The 15,560-nt window shown below is 39.4% G+C and overlaps 1 pseudogene; it reads right to left on the bottom strand.

The window, feature by feature from the left end:
- Nucleotides 1-69: 69 nt before the first annotated feature.
- Nucleotides 70-4,496, bottom strand: LOC119910763 (annotated as a pseudogene).
- Nucleotides 4,497-15,560: the final 11,064 nt, after the last annotated feature.

The following is a 15,560-nucleotide window of genomic DNA, read 5'->3' as shown; positions in this document are numbered from 1 at the left end:
GCTGTAGACACAATTCATTACATGAATAGTTTTGCTACATTGCAAAGTAAGATAAAACAAAGCATAGTGTAGAGGTAGAAAACATTGTTTATGGTACTGAGAAAAACAGGAAAAAACACTGTTTAAGTCTTTAGGTGCTGGTAGGCTCATGATGGTCCAAAGTATGAATTTGAGAATAGACCTTGAAATCATTGTGTAGATAACAGCCATCAACAGGAAAACACTGCTGTAGCGAAGTTTAAACAGAACTGATAAATATGGCTTTTGTAATAAACACGGTTTTTCAAACTGCAAACACATTTTCATTTAACCACGGTCACTATCAGGTTTCACAGTTTTCTTGTCTTGTGTACACAAACTAATTACATCTGTCCATCAGGCTAACGTGAGGTTAGTATCACTCTGTGAACTCTGGAGTCATTTGCAGATGAAGCACCTCGTTTCCTCTCTGCACCACCATGGTGATTTTGTCGCTGCTGCGGACGGCCTGGTAGATCTCCTCTGAGGTGTTGACCTTCACTCCATTAATCTCCACCACGATGTCTCCTGGTAGCATGCCAGCTCTGAAACACGTACGACAGGACTGCGGGTTAGCAGCGACAAATACTAGCCTTACTCCTTATCTACTATTTTAATGTCCATGCAACAAGTACATAAAAACATACTTACTGGAAAATTCCATAAATAATACATATGGACATTATATAATACAATGTGTGTGAATGTCTATCTCAAATCAGTACTATAACTGTTACCAGAAAATGTGCATTTGGGTCAGTGTACTACCTGGTTAACTTAACATTTAAAAAGCACTGTCAACACATTTTCATGATGACTCAAAATGATGTCCATTAAATTTATAGATTTCATTAATATGGGAATACCCTGCTGTATAAGTAGCATAGCCAAAAACATTTCAACCTTCAAAAAAACCTTCCTACATAAATTTCTTTACACCAGACATATCCTGCAATGTCTATTTGACACAGCAGCCTCATGTCAGTCTGTAGGAATACAACCACAAATACAGGCATTAGATATAAATATTAAGTGGCTGAATGGAAACAAAGCCTCCTACACTAAGAAGGATCACCATTCATCCACAGCTGCTTGGTCTCCTTACCGGTCGGCCGGGGAGCCCATGATCACTCTGTGAATCAGGATGCCGTGCGTCACGTCCGGGAAGGATGGGTCTCTCAGCTTCAACTCTGCAATGATGCTGAAGCAAAGGGACGAAACAGAACCACACATGGCTTTGGTGCCAGCACTTCACTCAGTTTATATAATACTGCAGGAATTTATCATTTACCTCTGTGTCAGCGTCAGCATCATTACACCAATGTACCGCCGCTTCATCTCTGACTCACCAAACCAAGAATCTTGAAAGAAGATGCACAAAAATGGGATATGTAAAAATAATTTAATTAATATGAGAACAATTGGATGCTTCAATGGAAGACGGGGGGGGTTGATTTTTGATTCTTAGCCTGTTCTTACTCTTCTTTTTTGCTGCTTGATGAAGAAAGAGCTTCAAGCGATCGGACGGAATAGCAAATGAGATCCCTGCAGTGACCTTCATGGTGTTTATTCCGATGACTTCACCATCCTAATTAGATGAGAGATAACACATTCGGATAACGTGTTGTGCACCAACATATTATTAGATGATTTTTCTAGTAGCTAGGAAGCAACATCTAAACACATAAAAACGTCGATACAAATCACACATCACCACCCACACTCAAAACTATCACTCTAAATATCCTGTAACAATAGACAAAAGGTTGCAACAATTTTGTTAAACTCACATTAGTCAGAACAGGTTTTGTGACATGTGAATATAATGATTAACATTTAAACAGGACCTGTGACTCACCAAGTTAATCAGGGGACCTCCAGAATTTCCAAACTGCAAAACATATCAGTCACACATGACGTCAGGAAGCATAAGACGAGACATTTCTGAGTCACAGTGAATTCTTTACACTGGCAATTTTTCCTAACCCGATCCAGTAAACACATTTGTTCCTAACATTAACAATATTATTTGTTGTTAAAACAGACAGAACACATCTACATTTTTAAAATTCCTCACATCAATGGTTGCATCAGTCTGGATATAGTCCATGTTGGAGTTGGACAGGCCCAGCTCCTTGCTGCCTCTCTGTACTGAGCTGACGATTCCTGACGTGATTGTATTCCGTAAAGAGAACGGGCTCCCCATGGCGACTACAAACTCTCCTTGCCGAACATCAGACGATTGACCGAGGGTGAGCGTGGGTAAAGGATTCTACGTGTCAGGGGAGAGGAACGGAGAGAAAGAGCAGTTCAACAGTACATCCTCACTGATCGCTGGTCATTCACACTATTGGAGAATAAAGCTTTCTATTTTATCTTATGATTTGATCATGCAAGTGTCCTGCTATTGTAAAGATGTGGGCTCAGCCTTTAGTTCTTCTATGACAGTACTGCTTTAAAAAAATATAAATGTTATTCTGATGAGGAAAACCAGCACGCCAAGACTCAGGCAACAGTCATTGACGTAAAGGAGGTTTAATTGAGGCTATAAGAAGTTAAACGGTCTGAAGTATGTGAGAATTATGACCTTGAGACTGCTTTTCTATACTGTACATTAAAGTAAGCTTGTTGCCCTCTAACAGATAAGCGATACATGGCTGCACAATATCTTAAAATGCATATTAATCAGCCACAAGAATGATGTTTAAGGTTGTCTCTTTAAAATGCCATAATAGTTGCTATTTTTGATCACTTTGTAGTCTCATTAGTGTATTTCCCTCCTTATTTGCTGAAATCCTATTATATATTATAAATAATGTTATTATAAATCATCACCTGTTGTCAACCACTAGACATTCCCCTGGTTTCACGTGTGTGAAGAAACCACTCGTGTCCTTCTCTTGTCTTTGAATTTTCTGATTTGGTCTGTTGCTGTGATGATCTGCTGATAAGTAGTCTTGGTGCTTTAACCACTAGCAATGGAGGCACAGTAAAATCAAATATAACCATACACTTCCTTTAACAGATTACTGTAGATTGCTGCTCACCCTCGCAGTGATTTTGATGGTGGCGATGTCTGCCACTGGGTCGACGTGTTGCACAGTGGCATTGTACATGTCTCCGTTGGTGAGCTTCACACGGACACCTCTCTTGTTGGCCACGACGTGAGCATTGGTGACAATGAGACCATCACTGCTGATAATGAAACCAGAGCCATTTGACACTGGGACTTCTCTTCCTGAAAATGGGTGTCTGTAAGACAGTAAAAGTAGTTGATCTTAATTCAGGCTGGAAGGAAAATGTCTTTTGGGTTAATCCACACGTACACAGAGAAAAAAACCTTCAGCTCCAACAACAGCAGGGAGGCAGGACCCACCTTACAGCCCTCATCATGCGATTTGATGATGTGCTTTAGTAGAGCACACTCCCATATTCACACACAAAGTTAATTACATTACCACAAACCAGTCTAAATGGTTTAGTGATAAGTGGAGAATTAGTTGATTAGATTATTTGACAGAAAATAACCTGCTTGACATAAAAACAAAAAAAACAAACAAACATCTGATGACAACTTTACACATAATGACAGTTAATTATTTTATGTTTCACATCATTAAAATTAAATGCTTTGGACTTTCAGTTGCTGGCATTATTTAAGAAATGTGTGCGCTCTGTTCTTTATGATGGACCTTTGTCATGTTACATGGTAAATGATTAATTTAAATTGATACCAAAAGTAATTGTTGCTATGAGCTTGCCGCTTGAACTATTCCGTATGGCACTTTTCCAGTCGACTCACCTGCCCACGATTTCAATGTACACGACAGCTGGAGAGGACTTTTCGACCACATCTGCAATAAAGTTGTATTTATACCGGGGGCTGTCAGGTTTAAAAGGAGCAGCACACTGAGCTGATGGCAGAACGAGCTCAAGAAAGCGCCCGGATATCGAGACTCTTCTGTCCTTTGCTTTCTCGTCTCTCTGACTGTCCAGAAACACCGCACCGCAGAGTCCCAGTCCCACAGAGACCGACTTGATCAGAGGAGAGCTGCTGCTTCTGTCCCGACCATCTTCTCTTTCCCACTCCACCGGGGTCCCTCGGCCAGCCTTGTGTTCCCCTCTGCTCCGCTGTGGTGACATATCACAGCAGATGACACCCGGCTGACTGTCCTCTCTGCTAAACATTTAAATTCACGATTCTGACAGCCGCTGTTTCTCCTTAGTGCTGAGAGAAAGGACCTTCTGACAGGAGTTGCTGCCATGTTGCATCACTTCGGCCACACAGTTCAGGAGTTTTTGGACAGCTTAACACCACTTTATATCCAAATATATTTACAGGATGAACGGTCCGCTCTGTAGTACTTGTAACAGTCACACTGTCCAATAAATAAAATACAGAACAAATGTCTCTTGAGTTTTACCGTCATCTACTCCGGACACAGACCCACCATCTTGCCATTGAGCAACACCGGAAGTTTTACTTAAATGCGAGCATGCGCAGTAGCTATATAGTGCGTTGTAGTTCTTCTTGTAAGTTTTACAGCTATTTAAACGTTACTTGTTGTATGGTCGTATTACTGCCCTCCACAGGAATAAAAACCACCACCTACTAATAAACCTGTATTGTGCATTAACCGAATATCTGACGTTGAAATACAATGATGTAGAAGTCCCCCCCCAGCATTCAGAATCGTATATATATCTATAAATCGTATCATAAATGCCAAGGTTGCGCCGCTGATGGCTGCCAAGGTGTTTTGGTGCGCATTGTTTTGTCTAATTTTATTTGTGAATTTAGCTCTTTCCCCTAACTTTGATGTAAGATTTCCCATTTCTTCACTTCACTTATACTGCGAGACTACTTCTGACACTACTTGTACTATGAACTACATTTACTCCAAACTAATTTACTAAACTAAATAAAAATCAATATTAAAATGCTTAATGGTAGGTAGGAGTATTGTCACAATATAACGTTAAAGAGTGAAATTGAGTGTAACTCCCTTCTGCTACATAGCAGACAAATTTATGTTGACATCCAGAAAAGAATAGACCTACACAAAATATGTATTTAGCCTGATAGCAGTTTTATTAAATCGAAATTAAAATCACAATTATAATATCAAGAACTGAGCAAGGCCATGATAAACCTGCAGTCCCAATATAAAGTCACAGTCATCGCTCCTGTAGAGCAGCACAACAGCAGACAGAAGGAAAGACAAAGTGCGGTAGCAGCATGACAGGCCAGGCCACAAATGAACAAAGATTGGAACAAAGTGCCCTGTTAATTTCTGATACTTAATTTCTGTAGGCTTATTTTTTCCCTCTCTTTCTGCTGTTGTGCTCCTCTGGAAAGACATTTTTTATCAGTAAGTAGCCATATCATTACATTATCTCATCCATAAAACTACTGAGGTGGCCTGGTGGTGCTAAAGGTTTCTGAGGGGAAACCATACAATAACAGCAAGAGCCAAAAAAGGACAAATACAAAATAAGAAATAAATGTACATATTGAAAAGTAAAAATAGCTAATGTAAAATAATGGTAGCACATGGTGACAACATGAAACAAATTCAGGAAGGAAATGAAAAAAAATAAAAGCATTAATCAAACCAAAGATAATGTGAGGGCAGTTTCAAAATAATCACTCGCAGCACTGAAACCACAAAAAGACACATCATTACTTTTAAACATCTTTAGATGTAGACACTGACCTGAGTGCGGTAGTATTTAAGTAAAAGCCGGAAGGAGATTTATTTAACTTTATTAGGTATATGGCTTAAGCTCTAATGTTTGTTTACTAAATGTTTCGACATAAATAAAATTTTAAAAAGGGAAACGGTTCAAGCCTGTGCGGAGGATTTGGCGTGGAGGTTTAGAGCTACGTGGAGAGAGTGAACTAACGGTGGTCGGGAAACATAGTAGGATCCAACTTTTGTTTGGCGGATCTGCATAAACTGTACTGTGAATGTAACATGTCAAATAGTTCAGATAGGGATGAGATGGAGTGGTTGGTGCATTAACGTTCCTGAACCCCACACATCTCACAAGTCCACATCAGGTAAGCGCATATCTAATGTTTAATTGTACCAAATGATGTTGATTTAATGAAATTAGCGTTGACAGCAGAATGTTGATTCAATATAGTTTCAATAATGTTTGCTATCTGGGAGGAGAGTTACCAGTTGATAAGGAGTTGGTTTCAAACCCGAAATAAAAGTTTCAGTTAATCAAACTTGTAATTGTCTCATCCTTGCTTTTACACATAAAAGCACTCCACTGACTGCTGGAAAACTAGGGAGAAACCGCCTGAAGCCCAGCACTGGAAAGTTATTTTAAATAAAAATGAATAAAATGTTGTCTGGATCATCTAAAGTTACAAACCAAGTAACACAAGCACATTTACATCCCTCTCCCTTGTTTCGACTTTCCCTTTTGACTCATTGTATCATAAAGACAGACACCATATTCAGTCATTTATGTACTGGCATCACAATCATTCATTAGTTTATTCAATTCAAAGCTTCACAAACCAAAGCAATGATGCCATTATAATCACTTTGCCTGTTTTACATTTATTGTACACTTGATGGCACACTAGAGCAAATGAAGCACCATGAAGCTTCGGCCCATGAGTGAACCAATTGGAAAGCTTCAATGCTTCATGAAGCTTCGTCTCGCCATCACTATGAATTATTATCGGTTAATGTTAGATTTTCTATTGATATTGCTCTACTCGCACCTGGTCATTTTACAATGGTGAGCTATCACCACCATGACTTAAACTCATGTCGCCACTCTGTTACTAGCCACCCTAACAATCAAATTCTTTGAAGTGCCAGTGCTAAAATAAATGTTTCAAAACACCAGATATGACCATCTTTATTTTGCAAATGTGGCATAATGGACCAGGAAGGGGGAATTGAATGAAATTCAAACTATGCCACCTAGGAAATTGCACCCCAGGAAATATTTAAATCTTGATCATTTGAAGGACAAAACAGAAAAAAGGCACACAGGAACATTACTGATGAGGTAGAGGCGCGTTTCAAAATATACCAATATGTTTTATTTTTAATAACAGGGATAGGAATTGCTGAAAATGAAACAGCAATAGGAACTATGATAAAAAACAGTAGGTAATAGAATTTCTATAAATATCCCGCTGTATATTATTTGACCAGAACAAAGTATTACTTATTTATGAAACAGGTAAGAAGTTCTTCTTCCATGTAGGCCTACATTTACTAATTTGGCAGACACTACTATGCGGAAAAAGTCACGTGAAACAGAACATTCTTTCTACTATTCGAACCCGGCCCTCCTGAATGTGGGACGGTAAAACTGCCGCAGTACTACCATGTAGCTGTATTCTGCAGAGAGTAATCCACTATTACTAAGCATCTCTTTCGATGTCAACTTCCGTTGTGGCCTTTTTAACACTGTTCGTGTTGTGGCTTTTGTATTAGGCCTGAAACCTACGGGCCACCATACAATAGGCCTAACATGAAGAGTATGGCTATAAACATGTAGCCTATGAAATAGACTTAGTGCAAAGTCGTCTTTCCCTGCTAGGCTACAGATGTGTTTTGTGGTCCCTTGAAAAGAGAGTGTTTTTATATCTGCAAAGAATAGTTTTACACCGCCATGTAGGCTATTGTTAATCAAGAAAACATTTTTTCCCCCATTCAGTAAAAATTTACTTTGAATTTTGGAATTGATTAGAATTGTTTCTCTCCAATAAATACTTTTGTTTGGACTTTTAAACTGTTGTATGTGCAGGGGAGAGCGGGGTAAGTTGTGTCGTGTATAAGTTGTCACACTGCTCATAACTCCAACACTAGAGGCTCTGTGTCAAAAATCAGATAGCCATTTTGTGTGACTTCTTTTTCTATGTTCAACTTCCTGTTGTGTCAAGGTCACTCTAATCTGAGGTGAGCACAATTTTATTATTTGTTTGCTTCAAAAGTAAAACATTTGCACTTTACATTTTATGTATTCCAACCTTATTATTAGGTATGAATGTTCAAAATGATAACTTTGCACAAAGTAGAGGAGACAATAACGTGTCTTGATATTTCAGCAGCAGCAGTAATTACCTCTGACACAAGTATTAAATGATACTGTAAACAGAATATTATGCACTGTAGTTTACAGCAGCAGCCATATGCCTGGACAAGACTGAATTCATGACAGTATATACGGTCTTATACCGTAGGCATGTAGTATTTTAGTAGACACACACACACACACACACACACACGTTATTAATTTAGTTAGGCAACAAAGGTAATAGAAAAATAAGCTTGTAATTGCAAGGAGGAGTGTGTTTTTGAAGGAAGGAAGAAAATTATCAACAGAAGACAGAATGCCAGGACACCACCTGACATAATGTTAAAGGCAGTCAGGCAGGTAAAGTTGAAGAACAAATCAATCAGAAATAAAGCTAAGGATTTTGACATAAGCTGCTGACATCTCTTTTGGCCTCATCTATGTGGAGCCATTTTCATGCAGTATTCTAAAGATGATGTGGTTTAAGTGTGTGAAATGCAACAAATGGGCCTGCGATGTTTGCACCTCCAGCCAGGCAATTTATGTGTGCCAGAACTGTGACTCTAAACACGTCTGATTAGTCAGATACAGATGTACATCATACAAAAATGCACAGTGTTGCATTAGTGTGTTTAAACACCACATCTGTTTTGTTAAGAAGTTATACATTTAAGCAAGTTATCTGCAGCATTACATTTAATTACCATAGATCTATTTGCACTCCAGAGAACATTTGATTTTAACATTCAAAGAAAGAAGTTGTCCCACTTAATGTGTGCTCTGCCAATATTTTTATTTTGAATTAAATTATTTTCCAAATTCTCTTGATTGTTGGTTAATTTTACTTTCAGTTCGGGTTACAATTTGAAATCAATATTCACAATTAAGTGTTCTAACTGTTTATAATCCGCTCTCCCTAAGTACTGGTCTGCATGCCCAATGAGTCTGTAAAAACAAGCAGAACAGGAGCCTGAGAACACCTTATTCTACATTATTGTTATAGTGTCATTTTTCAAGTTATGCTATTCAGCTGTGTTTAGAATATTGGGTAAGGTAAGTAATTGTTCGCATCTATATTTTGCCACCACGGGATGAAAACAAATACAGAAATTGTCATAGCAGGCTAATAACCTATGGTTATCAAAAAGACCAAAAGATTATTCGCCCTATCTTGCTACCGGCGCAAAGGGATTGACCTTTTTGCATTGACGAAAAAACCCCAGGTCTAAAGTCAATGGCACAGTATTTCACTGTTTGTTATTGTTGGGGCGCATTAGTGACACTGTGTGCATTTACGCACAAGGTACAGCAGCATAACTTCATTGATTATTAAAATCTCCTGACACGCTGGCAGGATTGGTCAGGATGTTAATTGATGTTGTGTGTTCTTCTACACATCCAAAAGGTCTCACACACAGTCTAGGTTCAGTGAAACCGTTTGGAGTAAAGCAGCTGTCCTCCTGATCCATCCTGAGCTCCATCAAAGCGTCTTAAATGATTTTTAGTAGATAAAAGTTGAATTCGGTTTCCTCTGTCCTTGTCATCTTTATAACTACAGTTTTTTTCCTGTTCTGCTGCTCAAATAGGCTACCCCGCGACATTTGTTGTGACTTTATTGGGTGCTTAACATGTAAAATGACTGACACCCACCTCTCTAATTATGAAAGTAAATCGTTAAAAAACACTCAAATCAATAAAACACAAAATAAAGATACCAGTGTAGGGGAGAGATGTGACCTTTAACCGGATCATCATTTTATATTAACGCAGCACCGTGAGGATCCAGATGTTAGGAGACAGCATTTGTATGTTAACAGACTGGAGTTCCCGACTCTTCACTGAAACTACAGAGTAACATAGGCTTCATGATCAGAGATGGTTTTTATATCACATCCACGCTTCTCTCCATATCTCCTCTCTGCTCCTTGTCTGCAATTCAGTCAATTGGTGTTTTTCATAATGTGGCATTCAATACGCTATTATAATAGCAACGCGCCAAAGTACAAGCGCACCTGGCTTTAAAAGGGATTGGCGTATTGCATCTTATGCCCTACACACCCATGACTAATTCACAGACTAAGGACGACCCTTTTGAACCATGCACCCGGTGCACAGACCATACGCTTACATTGTTAAAATGGGGGCCTGTGTATTGAGAGAAAAATATAAATGTATATCTTTCAGATGCATATAGATAGAGATATATGCACACACACACACACACACCTCAAAAAAAATTAAAGGGAACACTTAAACATCACAATGTAACTCCAAGTCAATCATACTGCTGTGAAATCTGTTTGGAAGAAACACTGATTGACGATCAATTTCACATGCTGTTGTGCAAATGGAACAAACAGGTGGAAATTAGGCATGTTTTAAGGACATTACATCAAAGTTGGATCGGCCTGTAATGTGGTTTTCCACTTTGATTTTGAGTGACTCCAAATCCAGACCTCCATGGTTTGATAAATTTGATTTCCATTGATAATTTGTGTGATTTTGTTGTCAGCACATTCAACTATGTAAAGAAAGGAGTATTTAATGAGATTATTTCTTTCATTCAGATCTAGGATGTGTTATTTTAGTGTTCCCTTTATTTTTTTGAGCAGTGTATATCTCAACATAGTAATCGTTTCCTTTGTCCAGCTTGTCTTTGCTTTTAGCTGTATGTCTGTTTCTTCCCAAGTACCTTACATGTGTTGACTTCTCAGAACATAAGTCAGTCTTTCATTTCGTGCAGCCTCTTCAACAAAGTCCAAACTTTAATAAAACTTAAGATATCGGTCCTCCTATTGCATTTTCCTTTGTCATGTTACCTTAATATAGCACTTTCAGCTCTACACCCTTATATCATCCAAGTACTTTTCAATTAGAGGATGTAGTTTTGGTGTTGAAGTACTGCATTAATCTGAGGTGTTTCCATTGATCCTCTGGATATTTGCACTCTCATTTTCTCTCCTTATCTACAATATACAGTGTAGAGATTCCTCTGCTCAAACCTTGATCAAAAGGCTGAAGATCACTCTACCAACAGTATCCTTGTATGAACTGTGTCACTGTTTCACAAGAGAAATGTGGTTTCATCCCACTCAAGAGTCATTTACAGACTCACAAGTCTACATTAACAAACCACAAGACCTGGTGTAGTGTTAAAAAAAAAAGAAAAAAGTTCATATTTACCCCCCCCCCCCCCCCCCCCCTTATAAGTCTTCTGCAGCATCAATATGGTGCCTAGAAGAAAAGAAATTGATTACTTTTAAAAACACTGAGCTCAAGTGAAGGCAATTCAAGTGGAACAGACACTTCACACTTGAAAGCTAGACAAGCTGTAGTACACCGACTTATTTTGCAAGTTTCATTTCTTTGCAATCAAAGCAGCAGGATAGAATACATTTAGTCAACAGGTTAACAGACTTAATGAACAAGTCACCACATTACTGTGTCAGGGCTCCTCTCAGTCTGCACAGGTTGTACACAGTATAGCTTTGACAATTTAGGCCCATAACGGCTTCCTGATTACTCACTTCTTCATCAAGGCATTTGTCTGTCTTTTGAACCATAAACTGGAAGGCTTCAACCATGAACAGGCTATGATGACGATTTTTGCAGTCAATGATTTTAAGGATGGACACATTTGCAGCATAAAGGTTGGGACACCTGGAGACAAATATGACTCATTGTTAGGCAGACAGAGGGCGAGGAGGGTGTGTGTTTTAAAACACATGGAGTTCAGTCAGAATCAGTAGAATTGTGCCCACAGAGTCAGAGTGTATTGTGTAACCCACTTACCAGAGTGGATCATGTGTTGTAATTACGCCATACTGGAGGGTCAGAGATTGGACGACAGTCTGCACTTCAGCCAGATAGATCGTCTCACCAACTTCCCGTCAAGAAAAGTCAACTTCTCAGCTATTGGCTTCAGGTTTCCCAGCAGATTACACAGCATGCATGTTATGCCTGAACCACACCCTCCAAGACTCCCAGCATGTTTAGAGTGAATGTGTTTTTAAAATCCCTTTTAAAAAAAAAAAACCCACAACATGTAGCAGATGCTAAATCACAAGTAATGACTGCTTGGATTGGTTTGCCACCACATTGAGAACATACAATAATCTGAAATCTAAATGCAACCCTATCAACCTGTGACATAACCGTGTGCTACAATGGCAGGTCAGGGTGAGAAACTCGAGGCAAACGTAGAGGGCTGCAGCATTAAACACGCTGCCTGTATTTGGGACAAGAATCTATCAGGGACAGGCCTTTTCTCACCTGTCAGAACAGGAAGTTCTTGCTGTAATTTAGGTTTTTTTTTTATTAGCCTGAGATTGTTAACATAACAAGGTCCAGTGAAAGTGTTGAATAGAATTTGTGTTTGAAATGGTAGTAAGCCATGAGTCAACATAATACCATCTCCTAGCAAGGATCTTGCTAATGTTCAGTCAATCTCAAATCGCATGTGGGCAATAAGTCGGAATTGAGCATTAAGGCCTGCAGTGTGAATATAGCTTAACTAGGACTATTTAAATTAAAAGTTTTACGGTAGTCAAGTTATGAAGAACTTGCTAAAAAGTAACAAAGCGGACAGTGCATTGGGAAAAAAAAAACCCCAAAGGGGACAACTTACATAAGCATGAACTCCACATTCTGTAACTTTGAACTTAATGATGGCAACTTTGTCATTGACAAGTTTACAGTTTGTACTCCCATCACTCCCAGTAAGAACAAGCTTGGTGGGTTCCACAGGGATGGATGCAGCGTTGGCACGAATGGCAAACAAAGTGTTGATCGACAGTACACTCTAGAGGGGAAAAAAAAAAAGTCACTTGAAATACAGACATTTCCTATTTGAACATTTTTTAAAACCATGTCTCCCTAATCAGAAGCCTCACCATCCATTGGGTAGTAGCAGGCAGATGTAGAAGAATCCACACAGCATCCCGTCATCAGTCTGAGGACGATATTCCTGACTGGCCACAAATCACCAGCTCTCCTGTGGGGATGCCACAACTTAATAGGACAATGACCAAAAAAATAAAAATTCTACATCAAAAATCAATCCTGAAAAGTGTTACCATTCAACATTTGTAGTCAGCACATTTGCTGAAATCAGTTTGTACGCACCACGTGTCGGTGGTGCTGGCATTTCAGGCCCTTGGGGGAATCCAGGCCGCTGCGGACATGCAGGTCGTTGCGGCAGCGCTGGGATTGGCTCAATAAGCTTTAATGTGGTATTGGATTGGCCACTGGAGCGAGGAAACACGCCTGGGTCAAACTTCAGACCTCTCAAGATGTGGAAGCAACTTGTCTGATCAAACTCGTTGACATACAAATGCTGGCTGTAGCAGTCATTCTAATTTTTCACAAGGAGCTTTTTCAGAAATGAACTCAATTCAAGACATGCAAAACTACACACCAATTTTAAATAGACTACAGAGCCAAGGCAATTACTTTACAGTACATTTACAGAAACCTAGCCATTTCACATAGCACCCGGTGAAGGGTACAGCCAAGGTGTTAGTCAAAGGGTTCACTTTATAACCTCAAGACTCTGGAGCATCCATGACAGCCAGCAGGGCCTTTGAGCCTGTTGAATGAAGTGAAAGCCTAGTCAGTTTACAACATGCATTCAGCAAAATAAAGACTTTAGTTTAAATAAGAAAAGTCAAGTACATACCCACAACTTTAACTTCACTTAATGAACCTGTCATTAGAGAATTTGGAAGCCAAAGTCACTGCAAACCACATCTAGCCCAGTCAGACACCAACTGGTACTGCCAGTCTGGCTCCTTGAAGGGATATAGACTATAATGTAGTGCGTCAATCTGGTCTCCATGGTTAGCAAAATCGTAGAAGTTCCCACAGGTGGTTGCACCTTCAACTTAAAGTAATGAATCCTCAAGAACTGCATCTTTACCACTGTCATCCTCCCTGCCGTCATCTGGAGGGGAGAGAGGTAATTGTTACCAATGTCACAGATTGCAGTCAAGAACTCAGCCATTTCCTGTCAAATGTTTGTAGACAGCCCAACCAGATAGTTTCTTCCAGTCTTTATGAATAAGCAGTTGCTAGAGTGGACTGAAACACAAACATCTCAGGTCATCTATGCTTGATATTATGGAAATACTTACTGCCCTACAAGAGGTAAATCGCAATAACTACATGTTTGTTCAAAATTGAGTTAAGACTTCAAATGGGCTTTATGATATCTGTTCTGTCTTGTGACAAAGTCTCCTACTTTAATCTAAAATGGTTTCAGAGAAGCAAGTGTCAAAATTGCAGTAACTACAAAATCCAAGCTAATACCAAGGCAAACCGCAGTAAGTGATGTTACTGCCTCCTGGCTGGCTTCGACACCGCAGATGTCGCTGGCAGTACGTTACAGCCTGCACACGCACAGAGAGACGGTCAGCGTCTAGTCAATGTAGCCTACTTGCAACACGAACGGTTAACAGTCCGCCACTAAGTAGAGAGATATCATGACACACCTGACCGCGACACACGTCGCTCTCTCAGCCGTCTGTCCCCCTCGCTCAGAGACACATTGCTCTGACTGTCTCTCTGCTCAAGGATGCTTAATTCCCCCTGAAGCGGCTGTGAGCTGCACTTTATCATAGGTGCTGAAGCGAACATGTGTGGGTGTGGTGATATTTCTGTCTGACCACAAGTGTTTTCAGTGTCGATTTTCTACCTCTGATGAAGAGCAGCGCGCTCATCTCATCCAGTACAGTCCCAGACGGGCACTCTGGGAGACGGTCTAAAAGTGGGCAGGGACGTGCACAGGAATTTTGAAGGGCAGTTGCTCTGACCTGAAAAAGGCACCCCCCCCCCCCCCAAAAAAAAACAAACAAAAAACATGGCTATATGAAGGACTGAGAAAAAAACATTTTTTTATTAAAAAATATACAAAAAGTAAAAACACTTAAATACAGCACTCAATAACCTAAACTACTATTAATAACAAACAGAAAAACATGACTCGAGTCATGAAAAAAGAGTTCCTTATATTATTGTTTATCATTTTTTTAAACATTATTATTTTTTTTTTTTTTCCTTTTTTTTTTTTATTTGAAAATAAATAATCTAGATTGAATTGACAGATGGGGAAAACTCGCTTCTAATAAAATATTAAATAAAAAAACGCTTAGATTTCGGAAAAAAATACAATCCTTTTTTAACCTTTTGGCTTCCCGTACATTCAGTTGCGCTTCTAGCTCGTATTCACTTCTGTTGGTACGTATCACGTATGGTAACTGGGCAAACTACGCATGATTTGTTGTAGTATGATTGCATAAAGGAAGTAAACAGGAATTCCGGTAGGGAACAGAATCGACTGACGTGCAGGCAGCGCTGCAGCAGTGCAGCCACTTAAACAGAGTTTGCTCTTCCCCTACTGACTTTCACTTTCGGTGCCCGAATGGAAGTGAATGAGGCTTTGCGATCGCGATTATTTTGTTATTTTTATTTTTTTCTCGGAAGGGCAACTT

The sequence above is a fragment of the Micropterus salmoides genome, unplaced genomic scaffold (assembly GCF_014851395.1).
Source record: "Micropterus salmoides isolate LMB-PRFRI ecotype aquatic unplaced genomic scaffold, ASM1485139v1 Ms_hic_scaffold_19, whole genome shotgun sequence".
NCBI lineage: Eukaryota > Metazoa > Chordata > Actinopteri > Centrarchiformes > Centrarchidae > Micropterus > Micropterus salmoides.
The sequence above is the reverse complement of the archived record's forward strand: the minus strand, read 5'-3'. Positions and strand labels throughout refer to the sequence as shown.